Source organism: Hyperoodon ampullatus (assembly GCF_949752795.1).
Source record: "Hyperoodon ampullatus genome assembly, chromosome: 10".
Classification (NCBI taxonomy): domain Eukaryota; kingdom Metazoa; phylum Chordata; class Mammalia; order Artiodactyla; family Ziphiidae; genus Hyperoodon; species Hyperoodon ampullatus.
Window position 1 is genome coordinate 97,356,229 of NC_136923.1, and position 25,429 is coordinate 97,381,657.

At 41.2% G+C, this 25,429-nt stretch overlaps 1 long non-coding RNA gene across 1 annotated transcript in view; it reads left to right on the forward strand.

The window, feature by feature from the left end:
* The first annotated feature begins 8,170 nt into the window (after positions 1-8,170).
* The window catches only part of LOC307058865, a 58,640-nt gene continuing 41,381 nt past the window's right edge, over positions 8,171-25,429 (forward strand). The window contains exon 1 of the long non-coding RNA XR_013811106.1: positions 8,171-8,273. This is a non-coding gene — a long non-coding RNA (uncharacterized lncRNA). The remainder of the gene's footprint in view (positions 8,274-25,429) is intronic.

Genomic DNA, 25,429 nt, shown 5'->3' on the forward strand with positions numbered 1-25,429 from the left:
CCTCTGGAATACTAATCACTTGTCTGTCTCTCATCTTAAAGCAAAGCATACAAACAAACAAAAACGTCCTTTACCCCCACATCCCCTTCCAGCTTCTGCCTTTTTCTCTTCTCCCTTTTGTAGCAAAATTCTCAACAGAGTCATCTATGGTTTCTGTATCCACTTCCTCACCCCTGCGGATTTTCCTAAGATATTCATGTCTACATCCCGGAAAACTTCCATGTTGCCAAATCCAAGACTCTTTTCAAGGTCCTTCTCTGACCCAATCCCTCAGTATCTTTTACCACAGCTGACCACTTCCTTTACTGGAACCTCTCATGTCTTAGTCTGTATTTACCTAGTTTTCCTCATACCTCTCTGGCAGTTCTTTGTATCTTCACTGATGAAGCCTCCTTTTCAGCTTAGTCTCTAATATGTTGGAGGGCCCCCAGGGCAGAGTTCCAGGCCCTCTTCTCTACCTACATTGTCTTTCTAGGGAAATAATCCTTCCTGTCCTAAGGCTTGAGATGTCATTGATATGCCATGACTCCCAGGTTCTCATTCATTCCTGAGCTCTCCTCTGAGCTCCAGACTTGGATATCCAATTTTGTATTCATTACCTCCATTTGGCTCACTAAGAGGTATGGCACATATAGTTAATTTTCTCCTACCCTCCATCCTTTCCTTCCCAGTCCTCCCAGTCTTTGATAATGGCCTCACTACCTACCCACTCAGGAGTTCAAGCCTTGATTTTTCTTTTTTTTTTCTAATCCGTCAGTGAGTCTGGTAGCTTCATCTTCAAAATAGATCTCAAATCCATCCACCTCACCTTATCTTCATTGCTATCATGCTAATCCAAACCATGATCATCACTTTGATGACTGCAATTGCCTCTGAATGTCTCCCTACTTCTGCTTTTCTGCCACGAATAATCCACTTCCACACAGCAACCAGAGAGATTTTTTAAAAATATAAATCAGAGCATGCCATTTCCATGCTTTAAACCAACCAGGTATTTCCCTTCCAAAAGCACTTAGATAAAATGCACCTCTGTTCCCCAGTTTGCAAGACTCCAGTTAACTTGGCCCCTACCTAACTCCTTGTCACCTTAAACCATTTTTCTACCTCACTTCCTCTCTCCCAGCCATGTTGGCTGTCTTCTTGCTCCTTCAATATGCCAAGATGCTCTCCCTCTATCCCTTTGCTTATCTGGCACCTTCTTATTTGTCTCAATTTATACGTTACTGTTAGCACCTTAGATCAAACCTCCCTGATGACTCCGTTCAAAGGAAGTGCTCTCTCTCGTCAGCACACCCAGTTCATTCCCGGTAAAGCCCTCACTACAGGTTGCAATTATAGGCTCGTTTTCTCATTTGCTGTCATTCATCTCCCACAAAAATCTAAAGTTTTTAGATTATTCAAGCCATTTGGTTTTCCTTGATTGTTTGCCAGTCTACTCCTTGGTAAAGTATCTGAGCATTAGAGTAAGGAACATGTTTCATCTGCAACTTCTGTTCAAAGAGGATATGGAACTTTAATAGATTAGAGGGAGATCCTAAGCTTTTAAGTCTTGGCTTTTCAGCAGTATATTCCTTAACGATGGCAAAAAATCAAAGATTAAGTTATGAGAGCTATCAGAGTTTCACTAGCAAAATTTAATTTTTTCTATTTTCTGTCTGTTTTGTGAATTTTATTTTATCTGAATTTAGAATGTGAGCAAAGCTGTGGAAGGGTTAGGCTTGCTTGTACGTGATTTTCAATCATTGGAATTCTAAAAATGCTACAAAATTAACATTTTTATTTCAAATACATTGATCCCAAGACTATGTGATACTGACTCTTCTTCTTCTCAAGAATTACAAAATAAAGATGCTGCTATGGAACTCATTGCAACAATACCTCAGGATATGAACTTGTATCTATGAAACACTGATGTAATGCTATGAGGTCATCATATAAATGGATGCTAAACCATCTGTGTTTTGTGACACACTGTATCATCAAAAATTTTTTCTGTATAATTCTAAAGTAAAAAATAAAACAAAATTTTCAACTAACAGGTGTGTTGCTTCAAACATACAACTCAGCAATTCTAAATCCCGACTTGAAACAATGCCTGAAAAGCTGAAGGTCAGGTGAAGATATTACATTTAACACTCTTGAAAATGTCAAAGAAGTACCTCTAAAACGTAGGGGAAAAAATGGTAAATTAAATATAAGATGTTGCAGATCAGGATAACAGAGGCAATATAAAATACTTTGTTACTGGAAGAAAAGAAGAAAAAGAGGGAAGAAGGAAGGGCAAGGAAAGGAAGGCAGAGTTTGCTGAAGAGGAGCCATTCCTGAGTTAGTTCAACCACTTGAGCTCGGTCTCTTGGGCTGTGCGATCAAGAAAATGACAGTCAGTATTTACCTGCGTGTACTCGGGGTTTCCATGTTCTGCAGTGTGCCTCTGCTGTGGAAAGTGTGAAACCGTGATGTGGGCTATCAGGGCAGTCAGAGTTCAGCAAGAGGCTCAAGGTCAGTGTGGACTGGAGAAGCAGGAATTACTCTCTGGACTGAGCTGGACTTCAGCTAAATCTTGTTGGATGCAGTGGATTTTGATAGAGACAGATGTGAGCACTGAGGAGAAAGTGTGAAGAGAGACACATGCACAAAAACAAAATAAAAAAGGTAGAAAAAATAAGTTAGACTTCCCTATCCCTAGGAAAAAGTTTTAAAGGGTACCCTGATTGAAACGGAAACATTTAGCATAGTCATAGGAAATGAATGGCATGAAGCGGCTGTGGGATTTAAACTCCAGGCTGCAGGGTGAGAAGGCAGTAAGAGGCTGGAGAAAACCTCAAGCAAGGGCGACATGAAGGAAGTGATGTTTTAGGAAGGGAAAGGATTCATGGCATAAGGCAAGGTGGGTTGCAAGGAGGTAAGCTCGAGGTCTTATCATGATGCCATTTCTGCAATAAGGATGGAAAACGTAATAAATTAAAGATCTGCACTCTGATGATGGTCATTTTATTTTTATTTTATTGAAGTATAGTTGATTTACAATGTTGTGTTAATTTCTCCTGTACAGCAAAGTGATTCAGTTATATGTATATATATTCTTTTTCCTATTTTTTTCCATTATGGTTTATCACAGGATATTGAATATAGTTCCCTGTGCTAAACAGTAGGACCTTGTTGTTTATCCATCCTATTCAACTAGTTTGCATCTGCTAATCTCAAACTCCCAATCCTTCCCTCCCCGCACCCCCTCCCCCTTGGCAACCACAAGTCTGTTCTCTGTAATCTGTGAGTCTGTTTCTATTTTGTAGATATGTTCATTTGTGTCATATTTTAGATTCCACAGATAAGTATGGTATTTGTCTTTTTCTTTCTGACTTACTTCACTTAGTATGATCATCTCTAGGCCCATCCATGTTGCTGCAAATTGTATTATTTCATTCTTTTTTATGGCTGAGTAATATTCCACAGTATGTATATGTGTGTGTGTATATACATATATATACAGCACATTATCTTTATCCATTCATCTGTCAATGGACATTTAGGTTGTTTCCATGTCTTGGCTATTGTAAATACTGCTGCTATGAACATAGGGGTGTATATATCTTTTGGAATTATAGTTTTGTCTGGATATATGCCCAGGAGTGGGATTGCTGGATCATATGACAATTTTAATAGAGATATAGGAGTAATTCCAAGAGGCAGTTTGAAGGTAACGGAAATAGACATTTATCAAGGGTTACGTGCTCTATACTTTACTTAATTCTCACAACCACCCTTCCAAATAGTTATTATTATTCCAATTTAGACATAATTGAGTTCCAGTAACTTATTAAATAACTTACTCAAGGTCAGACAGTGAAACCAGGTGGGAGAACCAGCAGATTGGATGGGTGGTGGACTAGGATGAATCAAAGCATTTTCATTTGTTTGTTTTATAAAAGTTGTATTTCTACTTTATTTTATTTTTTTCTCCTAAGTCTGGGAGCCTCACATGCATTTGTATTTGATTGTATATCAAAGACAAGAGCTGAGTAGGTAATGCCCAAAGCTGAGAGTGATGGCCAGACTGGTTTTAGTTTTGCTTCTTCATCCTTAAAACTAGCATTTGGTTTCAGGTGAGTGAAAGATGAGTTCCTAATAGTAGACAACAGTCTAATAAAGACTTATAATGAGGGATTACCAGCTGGTTAAGGCAAGCAGCCTTCATTAGGTTTGCCCTCAGTGAGTTCCTCTGGGTAGCTGTGACCGAGGAGTCACAAAGCAGAGGTCGCTGGCAAAGGGAGGCTAGCCTGCATGTCTTCCACCCAATATCCTGGTGCTCAGTGGGACCAGGTCACCCACTTGGGCAGCTTTGAAGCAGCGTAAAATAAGCTTGCAACACCAGGGTTAGAGAATAAGATGGGCTGAGAGCTGAGGACACAGCACAAGTTTTAGATTCAGATTTTAAAACCTGGAAAACTCTCTTTTTTCTTTTTTATAAAGAAAAACAGAAGTTCACAGTCTCGTTTCATTACCCATCGGTGCTTTCGAGCCATGAACTTTCCCCCACTTCGGAAACTTCTCTGGAAAATTCATTTCATGCTTGTCTACTCCAGTAAAACCCTTGACTGAACTTGTTACAAAACAGGAGACTTGGCCGAGGGAATGTGAGAAATCACCCGACACGGCAAAGCCAGTTGGCATCCTTGAGAGCTGTGTGCGCTTCCAACTTTTGGTTTACCTGTCTTCTTGGACTGTGACCTTCTCCCAGCAGAGGGGGCGTTCTGATTGTTCCTGTGCCCAGTGACTGAGGGGGGCGGTCACAGCACACGCATCACGTTCCTTGACACACTGAAGAGTGCCTCCTAGGATGAGGGGGGCTGTGGATGTCCTGACTTCAGGGCTCTGCACTCACCAGTGTGTGAGAGGAAGTCTTAGGAGGCTTCTTGGTAACTATCAAATGTCTCTGAAAGCCTCAACTTGGATTTTTGCTCTTACAAGGTAGTGCCTGCATCATTACCTTATTGCTGCTAATGCTGCTCTTCAACTAATGTGATAAAACACCCCTGTCTCCTCTAGAGCAGATTTTTACCCAAGAATCCTTATACGGATCCTTTGCCAGTCACTTCGCCCTTCTCCAGCATGGTTGTTTCTGAACGTAACTTCTTTTCTTAAGTTCTCACCCAGTTCTTACCCCCTTTACTCTCAGAGGGTGATCCAAGTTCTTAAGAAAAGGTAGTATTTTCAATAAGAATTCATTGGGTACCTGCTATGAAGCAGGAATTATGCTAAGTTTTTGGAACATAAAGACAAATAAGTTGTGGTCTCTACCCTGGAGGGGCTTATAGCTGGGTAGAGGGAGATAAATAGACAGGAAAACAAGTAAGGGCAGTCAAACCATGTAGGTGAATTAATGCATAGATGTATAGGGCAAAGGGAGAGTAGGGGAAGAGTCATTAATTCCACTTAGAAAGCAGGACAAGCATCACAAAGACCATCTGGGATGAACTTCCTAAATTCCCTTCCCTCTGCTTCCCAAGTCATCTATAGCTACAGATATTCTTACCATCTTTCTTCCTATCTTAGAAGAGGTGTCTACTCTTTTCTAAGGCTGTTCCTTCAAATGGCTCTTAAAAATAAAGTTCATCTTCCAATATAAAAGTGAGGTAAAAGAACTGCAAAAACATGTAAAACAACGACATAGAAAAATTAAGAAAGAGAAAATATCTCCCATAACCCAGCCGGTTCCTTAACATTGCTGCTGTCATCCATTTTGTGTATTTTAATCTCCTTTCTCGTCCTATGCACATTTTTAAAATAAATTTTATTTTATTTTTATTTTTGGCTGCATTGGGTCTTCGTTGCTGTGCGCGGGCTTTCTCTAGTTATGGTGAGAGGGGGCTCCTCTTCGTTGCTGTGCGCAGGCTTCTCATTGCGATGGCTTCTCTTTGTTGTGGAGCACAGGCCCGAGGCGCACAGGCTTCAGTAGTTGTGGCACTCGGGCTCCATAGTTGTGGCTTGTGGGCTCTAGAGCGCAGGCTCAGTAGCTGTGGCGCACAGGCTTAGTTGCTCCGCGGCATGTGGGATCCTTCCGGACAAGGGCACAAACCCGTGTCCCCTGCATTGGCAGGCGGATTCTTAACCACTGCACCACCAGGGAAGTCCCTGCACATTTAAATAGGTATAATCCTCCCCCTGTAGCCATCTCCATTCCCCTACCCCCTCCTCTGGGACCCGACTCCTTCCAATTCTACACCTTGACTGTCTTTCCCATTGGAAAGTCCCATTCACTTCCCTACTCACTTAAATCTCACCCATCCTGCAACCCTGGAAGCCAAATCACTTCCTTAGCTGAGCTAGAGCTAGACTGTTCTTGCAGATTCTTTAAGGACCCGTTAAGGAGATCAAGTCACTTTTCTTGTTGATCCCTTCCTTCTTTCTGCAACTTTTCCCCCTTGACTCCCTTAGTTGTCCATTTTTGAAGTTATTTTGGGGTTTTTTCCCTTCTTCTCTGATAACTCTTGCCTCCTCCATCTCTACATTAGTTCCTCTCCCTCTGCCTACCCTTTAAAGACTGGCGGTTCCAGGGTCTCACCACTGTCAGTTTCTCATCCCTCACTCCAGACTCTCCTGGGGCCCCTCCTATGATGTCACATAGTCACTGAGTACTTCCAGACCTGTGTCCCCACCCTAGACTTCTTGCCTGAACCTCAGCCCCACTGGTACCTTACTACTGGGCATCCTTACCCTGGCATCTCCAACTCAACAGTTACCAACTGGATTCCTCTTCTTATTTCTTAGCTTGGTCAAAAGTATGACCTCCTACTTCATCCACTGTGTCAGGAAAATGGACACCATCTTCACTTCTTCCTTCTTACTTAGGCACGTGAACTCTTCCTACAAGTGTGTCTCAAATCCATCGCTCATTCTCGCTGCCACTTTTTAAAATCAGACCCTGACTATTTCTTATCTGGTCTATTGGATAGCCTCACTAATGAAGACTCTGTTTTCCATTTCTTTTTACTACACTTTTTCTTCCATGCTATTTCACAAATTATGTTTCTAGAATACAGATTCTTTTTTAAAAAATCATTCCTTAAAAAAGAATTAATTGGGCTTCCCTGGTGGCGCAGTGGTTGAGAGTCCGCCTGCCGATGCAGGGGACACGGGTTCGTGCCCCGGTCCGGGAAGATCCCACATGCCGTGGAGCGGCTGGGCCCGTGAGCCATGGCCACTGAGCCTGCGCGTCCGGAGCCTGTGCTCCGCAGCGGGAGAGGCCACAACAGTGAGAGGCCCGCGTACTGCAAAAAAAAAAAAAAAAAAAAAAGGAATTAATTAATTAATTTTAAAAAGCATTCCTTAAAATAAAAATTGTTGATGATTGTCCACTGCCTGCACCAAAATTCAAATTTCTTACATAACACTCAGCAGAGTGTGTCCTTGGCCCCCAGAGTCTACTGTTCCCACCCTCCCTTCTTTCCTGCTCGATCCCCATGCATCCTCTGATGTAGCCCCATGTGGTTACTGCGTGCTGCCCTGCTTCCCCAAACATGCCGTGAATTCTTACACCTCCCAGGACCTACTGTGGTTTCCCCTCTACCTAGAGAAGCCTCATGCATTTGTTGAAATCATATTCATGCTTCTAAGCCCAGCTTAAATGCCACCTTCTCTGTGAAGTCTTCCCAGACCTTGTTTCTCCTGCCCCCTGGAAAATCAGTGGCTCTCCCCTCTGTGTTCTCATATCAGAGTGGTTCCCAAACCACTAGAATCAACTTTTAAAAGATCCCATTGCCTGAGCCTTAGCTCATATGTTACACCAGAATATTTCAGGGTAAGCTCTGTGCATTCGTAATTTTTGAAATCAGATCTGAGGTGCTCAGAATTTGGCAAGTTCAGATATTTATTCATGATTCAATGCACAGATTATGAAGAGTCATCAAAGAGAACAAGACTTACTTTATTCTGGGATAGCCTGATTCTGGAACAAGGAATTACCTTCCTGATTAGTTAGATTGTCTCCAGGGTCTCTGTCCTTGTCCCAGAAACTGAGGTTCTTTGAAAAACCAAAGAAGACAATGGACGAAGTGATCTGCTGTGGTATTTGCATCTTGAGAAAATTACCAAGGTACTTTGGAATAGAGTTCGGACATCCCATCCTGCTGTTCTTTGGTTGTAACATTTTAAATCTCCTCTCTCCCAGGCAAGTGAATGTATCAGAATCTCTCCAGTTCTACCAACGTACCTACAGAGGAGACTAAGTGAATCAAAATGAAGTGTTCTCTGCACCACTAAACTGGGGTCTGAAGGTAAGTCTGCTGAATACATTTTAAAAAAAAAGATAGTATAACATTTGTAAGTGAAATACTCACAATGAAGTTTTTTATGCTTCAGATGGGAAGTAGTGTAACAACTTACAGTTTGTCTTGGAAAATCGAAAAGGTTCTCATTTGAGAACCACTGCAATAAGTTTGCTATTACTGGGATGGACAGGAACTAAACAAGTTAATAGAAATGTTTTCTTGGAAGTTTAAACTTATTAAATAACATTTAACTATGATTTGTAGGAATTTTTAAATTCTAAAATTCTTTCCTGTGTCACCGAGCCCAGCCATCATCCTGATCCTCAGGGATGTTAAATGATAAAGTATTTGTATGTTTCATGAGTTGGGTGGTGCCAGAGCTCTCCACTTCTCCCCCACACACCTGCACACACCACACACGTGTGTACAGGGACGGATGTCCACGCCCACAACAGCTGGCCTGTCTACAGCCTGGGTCTAGAAGAAACCTGACTTTTAAGGTTGCTGTTTTTTTTCTTTTAAATCATGATCTTACTGTTGAATCCAAAACTCAAACAAACATGATATCAGGGAAAGTCACAGCAGGGTAGTTTACGGAGATTAGATTTCTTTAAATTACCAAAACAGTGAGAGCAGGAGGTCCTTAAAATCAACATTTTATAACCTGAATCATGCTCATGTTTTTGCTCCTTTGCTTAGAAAAACAGTATCGCAGAGTTGACCTAACACTGGCTAGCAGTGCATGGCACAGTTGGAGAGAAGCCTGCAAACACTAAGTAGCATCCGAGGAAGGCTCCTCCTGCCCTTTGGATCTGTGCCAGGCTGAAGTTCTGAGACGCTGGAGAAGAATCCTTTTCTTCACTCACAGAAAAACATTTATATGAGAACAGTGTATTAAATAATATTTTTATTTAAAGGTTTATTTTAAGTTTCACTGTTCTGAAACCTAAAAATGAGCATAGGTGAATAGACCTGCCACCAATCCCCTACTGGCAAAACTGTCTCTTTACTATTCGAAGTTCAGTTGAATACAGTGGTTCTCAGAACGCAGTCCCCAGACCTGCAGCAGCACTCCAGAACTTGTTAGAGAAACAGATCTCAGGCCCCACCCCAGACTTGCTGAATCAGAAACTCTGGTGTGTAGGACCCAGAAATGGGGGCTTTAACTGGCCTTCTAGCTGATTCTGATGCAGGCTCAAGTTGAGGACTACTGAATTCATACAATTCACTCTGTGAAAAACCAACTGGTGTTGAATATAAGCCAACCATATGCCATTGCTTACTGATAACATAGAAAAACCAATAGTCTCTAGAGCACTTGAGCCTTATTCCTAACATTTTTCTCATGTCAAAGAAAAGGGAGTAATACAGGGATGAAGAAAAAACATGTTTTTCAACCAAGTCCCACTGATGTAAAAAGTAAAAAAATTAATTTAGTGTCACATAAAGGTACAAAAAATAAGCCCACTTAGATTATCTTTTTGTTCCTTCCAATAAGAAATAGAACATGTTCAATTTGCCTTTTTTTCCAGTTAACTATGAGGAACAAAAGACAAAGCCAGGAAAAATAACTGTTTTTTATTGTGGTTAATTAAAGGAGAGATACCAGATTCTACAGAAGAGCTTATTTTCTTGAAGGGCAAAGTCTTTCCCTATATTTCCTTATGCACTTAGCACACTCCTTAGTCTGAAATAGGTATCTAATAAACATTCATTAAAATTGACAGAAAAGGCAAATAGGGGAAAAGGAAAAGAAGCAAAAAGAGAAAAACAGAAAAATACCAAGGGAGAAATATAAACCTGAGAGACAGAGAAAAAGATAGAAGCATCTACAAGAGAAGGAAGACACCAGGCAGAAAATAGAAGAAAATGACAGAGGTAAAAAGAAAAGAGATGATACCCTGAGAAACAGAGAACTAACCTGATTTATCAATTATACGAATAAAGCTCATGAACTTCAAATACAATGATGTAGCTACTCAGGCGTGCAACCGTTTCCCTTTTAAAAATTATTTCTGAAACTCTTTGTCCCAAAATGCTGGCCAAGTTTCAAGGACCAAGAAGCAGACTCTTAGGGACACAGGATTCTACCTAAAGAAGGAACACTTTGGGCTTCCCTGGTGGTGCAGTGGTTGGGAGTCCACCTGCCGATGCAGGGGACACGGGTTCGTGCCCCGGTCCGGGAAGATCCCACATGCCGCGGAGCGGCTGGGCCCGTGAGCCATGGCTGCTGGGCCTGCGCGTCCGGAGCCTGTGCTCCGCAGCGGGAGAGGCCACAACGGTGAGAGGCCCGCGTACTGCAGGAAAAAAAAAAAAAAAAAAAAAAGAAGGAACACCTTTTGTCAAGAAGAGATACTTGGATCTGAGATGAGTTGCTTGTGAGACAGCGAGCACCCCGTCACAAGGTATTCAAGCCAAGGAGGACAGGTGACAGATGCTACGAGGAGTGTAAGAGATGCTATATCAAAAGAAAAGGGGGAAGGGGGAGGTTGGTTCTTTTAAAATCTTCAACTTTACTGAGAATGTTTCTCAGAGTTTCAACTCATAGCTGCTGTTTCACAGATATGTAAGCATGGGAAACATGGCTCAATGGACCAAAGCCTGTGAATTCTCACCTTGAACCAAAATTCACCTTAACCTCTGAAACAGTCACTACCCTATCTCATGCTTGGTTTCATCTCTGCAGTGAGAATATGACCTCACAGCAGACAGTGCAGATCACTAAGAAAAGTGGTCCTGAGAACCTAAAAAATGCAAATGCTCAGTGATTACCCTTTAGAATTTGTGAATAGTGCTTTATAGCAATAACTGAATAGTTCCAGAACAGTTGTCAGCAGAGTTGGCCTAAGGGAAAAACATGATCTGACTTAAGTGTTGGCAGGAGACATTCTATTCACTCCCAAGGAGGGACCTACTTGTTCGAGAAGCGACATCAGAAATCATGAACTACCGCAGCACACAAAAACAGAGCTGGTGGCCACATCTTAAAAGTCAGAAATGATGATCCAACTCTGGAACATGGTAGTTTTTCCAGTTAGTTCTTCCATTCAGGAAAGCACTAGCCCCTCCATACAGCTTAACTGGATACTGGCCTTTCAACTTTTCATCTCAGGCAATAAACAAGAGAGAGCAGTGAGGAAAGACAACCCACACTTCCACTGTCATTAGACATTATACATTCACGTCATTATATAGTTGTTCAAACCCATAGAATGTACAACACCAAAGGTGAACCCTAATGCAAACCTTGGTCTTTGGGTGATAATGATGTGTCAGTGTAGCTTCATCGGCAGTAACAAATGTAGCTCTCTGGTGGAGGATGCTGATAGTGGGGGAGTCTGAGCACGTGTGGGTTATAGGGGATACCTCCATATCTTCCTCTCAGTTTTGCTGTGAACCTTAAAGTGCTCTAAAATAATAGAGATAGTGAGAAACTACATGAGACATATATTTGTTTCATATGCATGTGTAAAGATGCAAGTATGTCCACATGGGGACATATGCTATCTTTCAGTCTCTATGAAGAAACCCCTTCTCTGCTGTCTGGAAAGTCTTCCTTTGAGAGGGGCGGGCCTGGACGTGTGTGCATCTCGTTGGTCTCCTTAGTGCCTCGCTGCATGTCTTCAAAGCAAAGCAATTTGAAGAAATCTTTCCTTGTGCAGCACTATCCTACCAAGTATTTTCATTCTTGAATCAACTGAGCTAAGTGGACAAATAATATCTTAGCTTCCATGTGAGTATTGTTTTATCAATAAAATAATGGATTTTATAGCATTTTCTACTAATCAAATTGTTACACCATTAAAAAAAATCAAATCAAGGGAAGAGGCAAGAATTTGATTATAAGGCTGTGAAGACATGATTACACAATTATGGCCTTGGGTCAAGGCCGGGAGGCAGTTCTTTCTGTGCTGGCAGTGAAGGCTGATTTATGATGAGTGCTCAAAGTCGTGGTATTCTGGAGCAAAGGGAAGGAGGATACAAGTACAGCCCATTAACTGTGCCCCTGACCCTGGAATTTGGAGTTCCTTCTCCACTTGAAGAAAATACAGGGTTGATTTTTAACAGGACCTACCGTTAGGTATCCAACATAGCATGTCTCTTGTATTTCTGAACAGACTCTGGCAGAATGCAAAAGAGAGAAGAAGCCATCTAATTAAGTACCTTGTACATAGAAAAATAAAGTGGTAATTAATGTGTTTATGCAGTGCAGGTTGTTATGAAAACATATATCACTTTTTTGAGATCACATTCTTCTCTTGCCTCATAAAAGTTAAGAGAACTAGCATTTATTGAGTACCTACCAGGAGCTAATTATTTTATAGACATTATTTCCTTAAATGTTGACAACTAAGCCAAGTAGATATTATATTGCTCCCATTTCCAGGTGAGGAAACTAAAGTCAAGAGGATAAAACACTTGGTCAATGTTATCAGACAGTTGATGGGAGAGCTAGGATTCAAAGTTGTGTTCAGTTACAAAACCAGAGTATTTTTTATCACATGTTGTTGCACCATTTTCTAGAATTATCATTTTGGAGTTCTAAGGGGCCTTCTTTCATTGCTGGTTGTCAAACAAATAACAATTATAGACATACACACACACACACCTATTCATATATGTGAAAAAATGAGATACAGTGTAGTGTGGTGGTAAAGTGCATGAATTCTGGAGCAAAACTACTGGGGTTTAAATATCTGACTAGCTGTGTACCTCTGGGCCAGGTGCTTTGCCACTCTCTGACTCATTTCCTATTTGTACAACAGGGATACTGAGAGTGTAATAGTTAAGAATGGTGTTTGGAACATTTTAAGCACTTTGCAAGTATTAGCCAATACTGTTGTACCAACAAGGGTAGAACTCTTGAGTAATATTTCTCATTCAGTGCATCTTGCTGGAACAATGAAATTTAGTGCTAAGGAGCTGAAGATTAAAACTGAGATAGGGCTCCCCTGGTGGCGCAGTGGTTGAGAGTCCGCCTGCCGATGCAGGGGACGTGGGTTCGTGCCTGGGTCCGGGAGGATCCCACATGCCGTGGAGCGGCTGGGCCCGTGAGCCATGGCCGCTGAGCCTGCATGTCCGGAGCCTGTGCTCCGCAATGGGAGAGGTCACAACAGTGAGAGGCCCACGTACCGCAAAAAAAAAAAAAAAAAAGGAAAAAAAACTGAGATAGATTTATAGACCAATTAGCTTCATTTCTGCTCCGTGCCCACCGATTTCCTAACACCCCTCAGCCATGTCAGTGAGGATCATGGGCCAAAAGGGCTTCCTGAAATAGAGTGATCTTACACTCTCTACAAAACACCATTTCTTGAGGATCAGACAGTAAGTTAGTCATGAAATGGAATTTGAGCCTTTTACCATTGTAATTAAAATGCTGATTTCATAGGCCAATGTTTATAGCAGCATTATTCACAACAGCCAAAAGATAGAAGCAATCCAGGTGTTCATTGGCAGATCAATGGATAATCAAGATGTGGTATATGCATAAATGGAATACTATTTAGCCTTTACAAGGAAGGAAATTCTAAGACATACTATAACACAGATGAACCTTGAGGACATTATGCTAAGTTAAATAAGCCAATCACAAAAGGACAAATACTGTATGATTCCGCTTATGTAAGATACCTAGAGTAGTCACCTTCAGAGACAGAAAATAGAATGGTGGTTTCCAGGGGCTGGGGGAGAGAGGAAATGGGGAGTTATTATTTAATGGGTACAGAGTTTCAGTTTTGCAAATGAAGAGAGTTCTGGAGATTGCTTGCACAACAATGTGAGTGTACTTAAAACTACTGAACTGTATACTTAAAAATGATTAAGACGGTAAATTTTATGTTCCATGTATTTTACCACATTAAAATTTTTTTTTTAAATACTGATTTCAATCAAACCAACTGTAGCTACCACAGTGGCCACCAGTTAGGGGAAGGGTGTTCCGTTGTTACTGATCTATAAGATCTGATGAAATTGTTAATGCTTTTTCCTGTCAGCAGCCAATCTCAACGACAGGCTGCAGCTGCTGTCTGTGCTCTCCAGTCCAAACAAGGGTCCAGGTCACCCACTCTTGGCCTTTGATTCTTTCCTAGGGGAGCTACAAATATGAATGCACGCATGTATCCCTAGGTGGTCACCCTGTTGAACCCCTTTACATAAGGGAGAATAAGGGGCAGCGCTAAAATCTTCCATATAGGTCAGCTGTGTCATATCACACGGCGGTCAGATGTAATGTTTGTGTTTCCGATGCCATCGGTGGAGCTCTAGGCAACATCCCATGGTCTCTGTGTTTGAACTCTGTGTCTTTGCACGCTATATGAACATCAAGTCTGCATTTGGAACTTGGGCTATTCCCCCCAAGCAGGGAAGGCTTGAGTCCCTTCATTAATCAGGACCACTTAGATTTCTCTGACCAGTGGTTTCAATGTGAGTATTTTAGATTAGATTTGCTGCCTATCGATTCTTTTAAAATGTGTTTGAGTTTCACAAGTATGTGTGAATCTTGGATCTTTTATTATTCCCAGTTGGAAAGGAGGAGGGGTGGAGGACAAACATTTCATGTTTCAGCATAAGTTGGAGCCACTTTCAAGTCCAGCATATTAATTAACTAACAGATGATTGTCCTTCATAACAGTCGTATAGTATAAATAAGATTCTACTTATTTTACTCATAATTACAATAAATTCTTTCTGCTTCCTTCTCTGACTGCTTCCACACTTCCACATGTGTGTGTAAGGCTGTGTGAGACAAAGTGTGTGTGTGTGGTGTATCTGTTATGTGGCATCCTGAAATTTGAAACAAGGGCAACTCATACTATTGAACTCATACTTTTGTTTCTGAGACCTATGACACTCCTACAAGCTTATGTCAAAAAGCCAGCTGTCAAATAGCTTATAGAAAATAAGGTTTACAGAAAATTAAAAGCAACGTGACAGTGTTTCACCCTGAATGTCTCTTGATTCAAACTCTCTTGAAAATTAGAGGCCAAGTGCCACCTGTTACTGAAAGGAGGCCATATGACCTCCGACCAGACTGCTGCCAGGGAGGTGTGGACACATCTGTGCTTTCCATCAGCATCCACCTTCTTTGGCTCGTGAAGAGACTGGGGCAGAACTTGGTTATGGAGCGGAAGTTGCTTTCAAAAGACTGAGATGAAAGAACTGCTGGGATCAAATGGTTATAACAATGACTGATTCTCTTCCGCACAATCCTAAGAACTGACCCGTCCTTGACCTTCCAGAATATCAACCTGTCAGGACCGTGGAGAGAAGCCACAGCAAATGGTGAGACCACTGGGCGTGATCTGTGGGTCTTGGTGGTAAAAACAAAGTGACTCTTCCTCTCTTTCAGTCCCCAGACTCTCAGGTACAGTAGGACACTGTCAGGACTGAGCCTGTGCCCTGAGAGAACTTGGATGGCCTGACTCAGAAACCAAAAGTGGCCTTGGCAGGAACTATCTTAGCAGGGATCACAGACTTTTAAAAGAAGGGGGAGCAAGAGCTTTAAACCAAGTTTCCCTTTGCGTTCCGCCAAGGACAGGTGTTTGCTTTGCTCAAAGAGAGATTTCACGCATAGCAAAGAGCAGTAGTAGGATTTTTCGGCTATCATAGCTGGGACTGACTGACACCATCAGGGCATTATCACTCCAGTGGCTTTCTACGAATATGCTATTAAACATGTACGTGTGTGTGTGTGTGTACACAATGCCTGAATCAGGTAAAACCACCACCCACCATTTCCCCAGCATTCTTGGGTATATTTGCAATATTAGGGCAACTCTCTTATCCTCTGGTTATTAACTATTAACACAAGTACTTTATTCACAACATCTCCTTTGATTTTCATTACAATGCTATGAGATAGGCATTATGTCTCCACTATATAGATGGGAAAACTGATGCTTAAAGAGGTTGAAGAACATGCTAAGGTGGCATAGCCAGGAAGTGGCAGAGGTGGGATCTGAGCTGAGGAAGTCCAGAGCTTTGCTCTCAATCCTGCTCCCACAAGATAAGTAGCACACGTTGTATCAGCTGCACAAAGTCACTAGAGAATCCCAGGTGAACATCTGCAAAGCCCATTCACTAATCTTCCTCTCCTTTGCAGAGCTGACCCACAAGCACGAAATGTGGCATTCCCTCCCCTGCCACCTCGGCCAGTGTCCCTCTGCTTATGCTGATTTCATTCCTTTCCAGTATTAACATTGGACCTACCTTCTTTCCATGACCCCGATGGCCAACCCTCCCAACAGCATGTCCTGCATAATAGACTCAGGTGAAAAGTCCTCGCCCATCATTCCTAGCAGAACTGCTGTCCCTCTGTGGAATTCTCAGGAGGCACCGTCTGTGCAGCCAGAACTAACTGCCCAGCCTCCTCTTTAACCAGGGTTCCCAAATACCACATCCTCTTGACGGCTACACACAAAGGAGGCAAAGTCAGTTTTTTAGCTGGTGATCATCAGCTTACTCTTTCTACTGTCTCCTGGATTTCTTTATCCTTTCTCTTCTAGCTCTTCAATTGTCTGGATTCTTTAAGAAGCTGCGCTGTGTTGCTGTGTTCAAGATGATAGATCGATAGATAGTTAGGATCTAAATAGATAGAACAGGGGATGGATAAGTCTTGTATGTGTATGTATATTATTGATTTGGGTTCACCCAGAAGCAGACCCTGAGATAAGGATCCACATGCAGGTAGGAAACACTAGTAGGAGAATAAAGATATGAGAAACAGGGAAGAGAAGAAAACTAAAGGAGAATAATCAACTTCCCATTGAAGGCAAGTGGAACTTAATTCCCCTGGGGGATTCTGGGAGACTGTAAAACTTCTACTCCAAGTGGATTATCACTATTATCTCAAGCTCCACCCCAAATCTACTGAATCAGAATGTGAATTTTTAACAGTATCCCCTAGTGATAAAGTTTATAGAGTACTGGAGCAGAAAATGTTTCAAAGTTAAGCTAATGAAGGGGTAAGAAAGTTGTGACATTTATCCCTCAGCATCCCCATTTGATACAGGTTTTGGGCCATTTCTGAGGGTATTAATTCTCTGGCACTTCTGGCTTAACCTTTGTATTGTTGGAACAATCAGGCTCCAGTGGCCAGAAAGAAAGTCCTCAAACAGAATATTAAAGGTATTAGCAGTAAGCAGCTCTTGGCACATACAGCTATAATAAGTTCAGCTATGATTCAGCTACATATAAATATGATATTAAAGCTGAGATTGAGGGGCTTCCCTGGTGGCGCAGTGGTTGAGAATCTGCCTGCTAATGCAGGGGACACGGGTTCGAGCCCTGGTCTGGGAGGATCCCACATGCCGCGGAGCAACTAGGCCCGTGAGCCACAGCTACTGAGCCTGTGCGTCTGGAGCCCGTGCTCCACAACGAGAGAGGCCATGATAGTGAGAGGCCCGCGCACCGCGATGAAGAGTGGCCCCTGCTTGCCACAACTAGAGAAAGCCCTTGCACAGAAACGAAGACCCAACACAGCAAAAATAAATAAATTAATTAATAAAACTCCAACCCCCAACATCTCCTTAAAAAAAAAAAAAAGCTGAGATTGAATTGCAATAATAATAACTACCATGACTGTAATACTGATTCAATGTTAACGGTACATTCGGTAGATTGAAATAATAGGATTTCATCTGGGCTTTTATTCTAAATAAAGTAGTTAATTTAACTAACAGAGAAATACCATTATCACAATTAACTTTAGAAGCACTAAAATAAATATATATATAGTTTTTTCTCAGTAGTTATTTCAGGCTCTCTCAAGTAGGCCATGAGGGAGGTCAGGAAACGGGCTCCATATTTCATTTACTTATTATAATTCCTAGTATTAACCTCAGGAGGGGTTGGGAGGCAGGCAACCAGTGTTCTTCACTGCAGTGTCAAACAGTGCACCATACATATTCTGGAGTTCGTTCAAGAGCTGAAATTATAGTGGAAAAAAAAAAAGAGACTCCTATTATAATGCTAAACACGGTAAAGACATTTGGATGACATCCAGAAAAATCCATCACTGCTCCCAGACACAATAAACTAACTACAATAAAGCAATTTCAAGGAAAATGTTAGTTCTGTTACCCATCGCTTGCATTTTAAGGGGGTATTAGGGTATTTCATATCACACATGGAAAAATTCAAAAAAAATTCAAGATGCATCAAAAGTTTCTAAATCAGCTTGGAAAAAAATTAGAATAGTAACCTCTTAGAAACATCAAACTTAAACAAAAATCCTAAATAAGATTTTAATGTTTAAATAATAGGGTTATAGAAAGGTGGGAATCCAAAATTTTTGTTCCTCACAGGATGTATTAATTAGGAGCTCCAATTACAAGTTCAACATGAACTTCATTAAATAAAATTTACAATAAAAATGAATGAGCTATATATCCTGTTCTACATTTTTTGCTCAATACAACACCAAATGAATTTTAAAATACCGTAAAATTACACTTATTATTTATTAACCAAGTACAAAATAGAAAAACCTTTCATTTAGAAAATAAAAAATTAACACATGGAGTATATTCTTAACATTCTTAAGTAATGAAATCCTACAGCATATATTCTTATGCCTCCTTCTCTCCCCTGTCTCCCTTCTCTCTGCCCTTTAGCTTCCAGCAGCAAAATCAATCCTGTATCTATTAAATAAGTCTCACCTGAATCCACTGAGCACAGTGTTTTCTGTGCACTTCCTCACACTACGAATTAGCTGCCTTCTTTAGAATAAAGTCTAGGGAAATCCTGCTTTTGCTGACGTCTTCTCTTTCTCTTTATGAGTAGCTGCTGCTCCGGCCAAGACACTGAGGAAGATATCCGTGGCTTTAAATCATGTATTTATTTATAGTACAGTTGACAGGCTCATTGGTGTTAGAAAGAAACGTCCTGCCAAATTTGACAGTTCAACTCCTTGCTCTGATCCAAATTTCAGCTTAAAAAGCCCCACAGTGTGGAATGTCAGTTTGGATTGAGGAGGGGGGTATTTTCTTCAAAGAAATAAAATGATTTCCCCTTTCCCCGAAGTCTGTGTAGGAAATAACTTGTAGAGGGACCAAGGTACATCTGCTGAGGGTAGGTTGGGCCCACTCACCAGCAAAGGACTCACTTCTGAGATTAGAGTTAAGAAGAGTGCAAACTGTGATGGGTCTTTGGGATGAGAACATATCTGTGAACACCAAAGGTCCAAAGCCAAATGGGTTGGTATCAAAAACTAACTGGGTTCCAGACCAGTGCTGTCTAATAGAGATAGAGCCACGAAAGCGATTCTAAGTGGTCTGTAGCCCCATTAAAAAAGTAGAAAGAAACAAAGTTCATTTAAATAGTATATTTTTAACCCAATATGTACAAAATGCTATCATTCTTAAGGCTGGTGATATATGTAAGTGCTTTTTTCATACTAAGTCTTCAAAATCAAGTGTGAATGTTACCCTCACAGCACATTTCAAGGGTCCCAAAGCCACCTGTGACTAGTTGCCACTGTGCTGGCCAGCCCACGTCCAGACAATATGAACCAGATTACTTCTAAAATACTTGCAGGATCTTTAAGAACCAGATCAAAAGCACTAGCTGAAATCATGAAGCCAGACTTTATTCTTATTATTGTGAGGTCTGACCTCTTTCATTTATACTTGGAACTCCAGCTACCTAAGAGACTTTTCTCTAAGGATTATTTTGTCATCCCAAATATTTTGTCATTATTTTGTCATCAATTTCACATACTCTCATTCACCCGAAACACATGTTATGAGCAGCACCCCTCCACCACACATATAACCCTGCAGTAGCCTATCCTCCAACCCTTGGGAATTGCTTTAAATTAGGAAAGTACTTTAATTCTGATTTGCTTTTTAGTACAAAAAGCAGCGTCAGTATGTTTTGTTTAAAAATGTGTTCTGCCTAAGGTACAGAAGAACCCTTATGTCAAAGCTTCATCCAGGTTTTTATGTGGCCAGAGGAAGGACATCAAGAAGCAAATAGTTGTTATTTGAAAAAGTTATATATGCTAGGGCTCATTTTTAATGTCCTGTGGGCCTCTGGTCAAGTTGTGGAATTAGGAAGGAGACAAAGGCCAACCTGTCACTTCAGTACATCATAATGTATATTGCCATCCCCTTGAGGAGCAGTCTGAGCACAGTTTCCTGTAATTAGAAAAATGTTTCTTATCCTCAATATGGATCTTGATTGTGATGTTTCTGAAACTTAATGTCTCTTCTGAGACAAGAGTTACTTCTGAGATGACTCAGAAATAATAAGGCATATTTTCACATTATACTACCAGGGAAATCTCAAAGAGCACTGAACTTGGAGAGCCAACATTTATCCTGGACTGTCTTCAGGAAGCCCCCTACCTCCCAGTGAGAGTCTAGCTTAACTTGAGAAATGTTTTGCTGCAAGTGGTTGTCCTAGGAATTGCACTGGTTGAGGCATAGAAATGAGTAGGAAGGGAATTCTAGGACGTAACTGCTACCAGTGAGTAGGGGACAGGTTTCTCCAAGGGGAGATGAAGATTCACATTCTATTGGTTTGAAGAAGGAAGCCCTCCTTGCAGAGAGGTAAAACCTGAGGATCAGGAGCCAGGGCTGGGTACTCTGTGTATCTGTGAAGGGTTTAACTTTCTGAGTGATTTTTCTGTTGGACTATTGGAATAGTTTTGTGGAGGACACACTATTCATTTCTCCTCCTATATTCTTTTACGGCTTTTTGATAAAAGTTTTCTGTGATAGAATAAAAGCAGAGTTAGCCACATAATTGTAGGGCAAGTGCAAAATGAAAATGCAGGAACCCTTGTTCAAAAATTATTAAGAAGTTCAACAGAATGTGGTATACACTTATAATGGAATATTAGTCTTAAAAATGAAGGAAGTTCTGAGACATGGTCACTAGCAAGCAGCAGGATACTAAAGACAAAAGAAAAATTTTAAAACAGTCAGAATAAAAAGTAAACTACTTACAAAGGAACAATAATTGACTAACAGCAAAATTCTCATTAGCATTACTAGAGGCCAGAAAACAGTAGAGTATTGGGAGAACATAGTTGTCAATCTGGAAGGTCCTATCTAGCTAAATTATTATTCAAGAGTAAAAGTGAAATAAAGACATTTCACACAGGGGCTTCCCTGGTGGCACAGTGGTTGAGAATCCGCCTGCCAATGCAGGGGACAAGGGTTCGATCCCTGGTCCGGGAAGATCCCACATGCTCTAGAGCAACTAAGCTCATGTGCCACAACTACTGAGCCTGCGCTCTAGAGCCCGCGTGCCGCAACTACTGAAGCCAGCATGCCACAACTAGTGAAGCCCGCATGCCTAGAGCCCGTTCTCCACACAAGAGAAGCCACCGCAATGAGAAGCCCACACACTGCAATGAAGAGTAACCCCCACTCACTGCAACTAGAGAAAGCCTGCGCGCAGCAACGAAGACCCAACACAGCCCAAAATATGTAAATAAAATAAATAAATTTATTTAAAAAAACAATTTCAAACAAATTGAGCCTTAGAGAGTTTATAACTCACGGTCTTTCCATCATTGAAAAAAACTACAAGAGGATGTACATCAGTAGGAAGAAAACTAAACCCAGTAGGAAGGACTGGCACACAAGAAGTATTTTGCAGTTTCTCATTCTATCCCTATGTCTCTTATAACTTTTCATATTTTCTATTTCTTTTTTTTCTCTGTTTCATTCTGAATAATTTATTCAAATTTTTCTACTTTACTATTTCTCTATTTATCAAGTTGCTAATAATTTTCTGTGATTGTTAGGATTAAGTTCCAGTAAAGGAATAGAAAAACCCAATATAGCCGTGGCTTTAAAAAAAAAAAGGAGAAATTCAATTTTCAGTCAAGATGGAGGAACAGGGCCTGGATTTCTTCTCCTATTTGAGAAAAAAAGAAGAACAAATATAAGAAGCAACAGTTTTTAAGACACTGGACATCAAGTAACAGAGGATAGTGATCCTAATGAGAAACAAATAAGTCCTATAATTGCCCCAGCTTGCTGCCTTTCATTTGGAGGCTGTGTCACTAGGAGAGGGAGCACAGGTGGAGCCTCCTGATCTCCTTGAGTTGAGGAGATGGAGCTGAGAGTCTCAGAAGAGCAAGACAGAGTTCATAGGACACAATCCTGAAAAGAGGAGAGCTGCGCGGAGAGAAAAACCCGGAGATCTGCAGCAGGGTCTCCGTCAGGAATCAGTTGAGTAATCATCAGTGTATGTGTATGAGGAAACGATCTGAAGCTAGAGAAAGAACCACCCAAAATGATTAGAGGAAACAGTACCTGAGCTCACACAGGAATAGCGCCCATTCATTTGTTGGTGGACACTTAGGTTGTTTTCATGTCTTGTCTATTGTAAACAATGCTACAGTGAACATGGGGGGGTGCATATATCTTCTCAAGTCAGTGTTTTCTTTTTCTGTGGATAAATACCCAGAAGTGGAATTGCTGGATCATATGGCAGTTCTATTTTTAATTTTTTGAGGAAACCCCATACTGTTTTCCTTAGTGGCTGCACCAGTTTATGTTCCCTTCAACAGTGCACACGAGCTCCCTTTTCTCTGCATCCTCGCCAGCCCTGTTATCTGTTGTCTTTTTGATAATAGCCATTCTGACAGGTGTGAGGTAATATCTCACGGTGGTTCTGATTTGCATTTACATAATGATTGGCGATGTTGATCACCTTTTCACGTACCCTTTGGCCATCTGTATATCTTCTTTGGAAAAATGTCTATTCGTATCCTCTGCCCATTTTTTAATTGGATTGTTTTTTGTTTGTTTGGGGCTTCTTTGCTATTGAGTTGTATGACTTCTTTATATATTTTGGATATTAGCTCCTTATTAGATATATGAATTGCAAATATTTCCTCTCATTTAGCAGGTTGCATTTTCATTTTGTTGATGGTTTCCTTTTCTCTGCAGAAGCTTTTTAGTTTGATGTAGTCCCATTTGTTTATTTCTACTTTTATTTCCTTTGCTTTTCATGTCAAATCTAAAAAAGCATCACCAAGACTGATGTCAGGGAGCTTAGCTTATCGCTTGTGTTTTCTTCTAGGAATTCTGGTTTCAGGTTTTACATTCATGTCTTTAATCCATTGTGAGTTCACTTTGTGTATGGTATAAGATAGGGGTCCACTTTCATTCTTTTACATGTGGCTGTCCAGTTTTCCCAGTACCATTTATTGAAGACCCAGCTACTTCTTTTTTATTTTTTTAATAAATTTATTTATATTTATTTTTGGCTGCGTTGGGTCTTCGTTGCTGAGCGTGAGCTTTCTCTAGTTGCAGCGAGCGGGGGCTACTCTTCGTTGCGGCGCGCGGGCTTCTCATTGCCGTGGCTTCTCTTGTTTCAGAGCATGGGCTCTAGGTGTGCGGGCTTCAGTAGTTGCGGTGCACAGGCTTAGTTGCTCTGCAGCATGTGGGATCTTCCCGGACCAGGGATCGAACCCTTGTCCCCTGCATTGGCAGGCGGATTCTTAACCACTGCACCACCAGGGAAGCCCAAGACCTAGCTACTTCTTTAAAAGACTTGAAGTAGCTACTAATTACCTAGGAAAATAGCCAAAGATTTATTACCTGACATATATTTTATACCCTTGTGTACTTCCCCAGTTTTCCTTCAATTAGAGGGAGATGATTGAGTGACTTACACTCCACAGTACTACATAATGGGGAAAGAAACCATAGATCTTATATATGGTTTCCACTGTCTAGACTTGCTTGTTTTAGATCCATCTAATGCATGAAGGATAATGGGACATTTTCCAAGACTAGGAAGAGCAACATGTAAGTGGAGCTGACGTCATAGTCCTTCTTGTGTTAGGAAATTTCCCATCATTGTTCCAAGAAAGCAAACACTTGGGAACCACACTGCAGGAAATGAATGGTTTCACATCAATGGTCATTTGCCATGTAGTCTGCAGTGTCATAAAATGTCTTATAATGATGGCATCTCCTACTCAACCTTCCCTTCCTGAGGAAAGTTTGATTCTTTCTAGAGAATAAATTGCTGACTGAGGATTTACATTTTCTCTTGGAGAGAAGTTTTTCTCCATGTTCATGAAAAATTATACTAAGAATAAATGATGCTGAACGTTAGGCTTTAGGTTGATATTTCCAATGCGCTTACTACTTTTGATAGGAATCAGGAAAGTCTTATATGTGTGATGAAGACACTCTATGCTGAGGACGGGGAGTTTCTAAGTCCATGAGTCTTCAGTATGCTTCTTTGGGCTAGTGAAAAGGACTTTCCATTTACATTTTTAAAAAAAATTTTATTGGAGTATAGTTGATTTACAATGTTGTGTTAGTTTTAGGTGTACAGCAAAGTAAATCAGTTATACATACACATATATCCACCCTTTTTTAAGAGTCTTTTCCATATAGGCCATTGCAGAGTACTGATCAGAGGACCTACTGTATAACACAGGGAACTCTACTCGTTAACATTTTAAAAATAATAATAAAGGAGACAAGCACCATGCGCTTTCATCCAAACAGGCGAGATAAACATCCTATTTTTTCCAGAGTCTAGGTTTTGGAAAATTACAGGCTGCCTGCATTTGAATTCTGTTCTCATTTTTATGCTGCCTGTAGTGGCCTTTCTATATACAGACAACATTTCTTTTCACTTCCCATTAACTATTGTTCAAACTCCCTTGTATGTTTCCCCAGAATCTTCATGATCTGGCCCTTGCTTACCTCTCCAGCTTCATTTTTTATCCTCCATAACACACACATATACACATGCTAACTTCCCTCCAAAAGCTCTATCCCATCCTCCATGACGGGGCACCACACTCACACACTGCAAAGCAGCCATGTGAAAATTATCTCAGTTCCATGTATGGCTACGTTCCCACCAGCCTCTGGGCCTTTGCCCATGCTTTTTTTTTTTTTTTTTTTTTTGTGGTATGCGGGCCTCTCACTGTTGTGGCCTCTCCCGTTGCGGAGCACAGGCTCCGGATGCGCAGGCTCAGCAGCCATGGCTCACGGGCCCAGCCGCTCCGCGGCATATGGGATCCTCCCAGACCGGGGCACGAACCCGTATCCCCTGCATCGGCAGGAGGACTCTCAACCACTGCGCCACCAGGGAGGCCCGCCCATGCTTTTTTATTTGCTTAAAATACTGCTTTACACATAGTCTTTGTTTCGGACTTTGCATGTTTGAACACT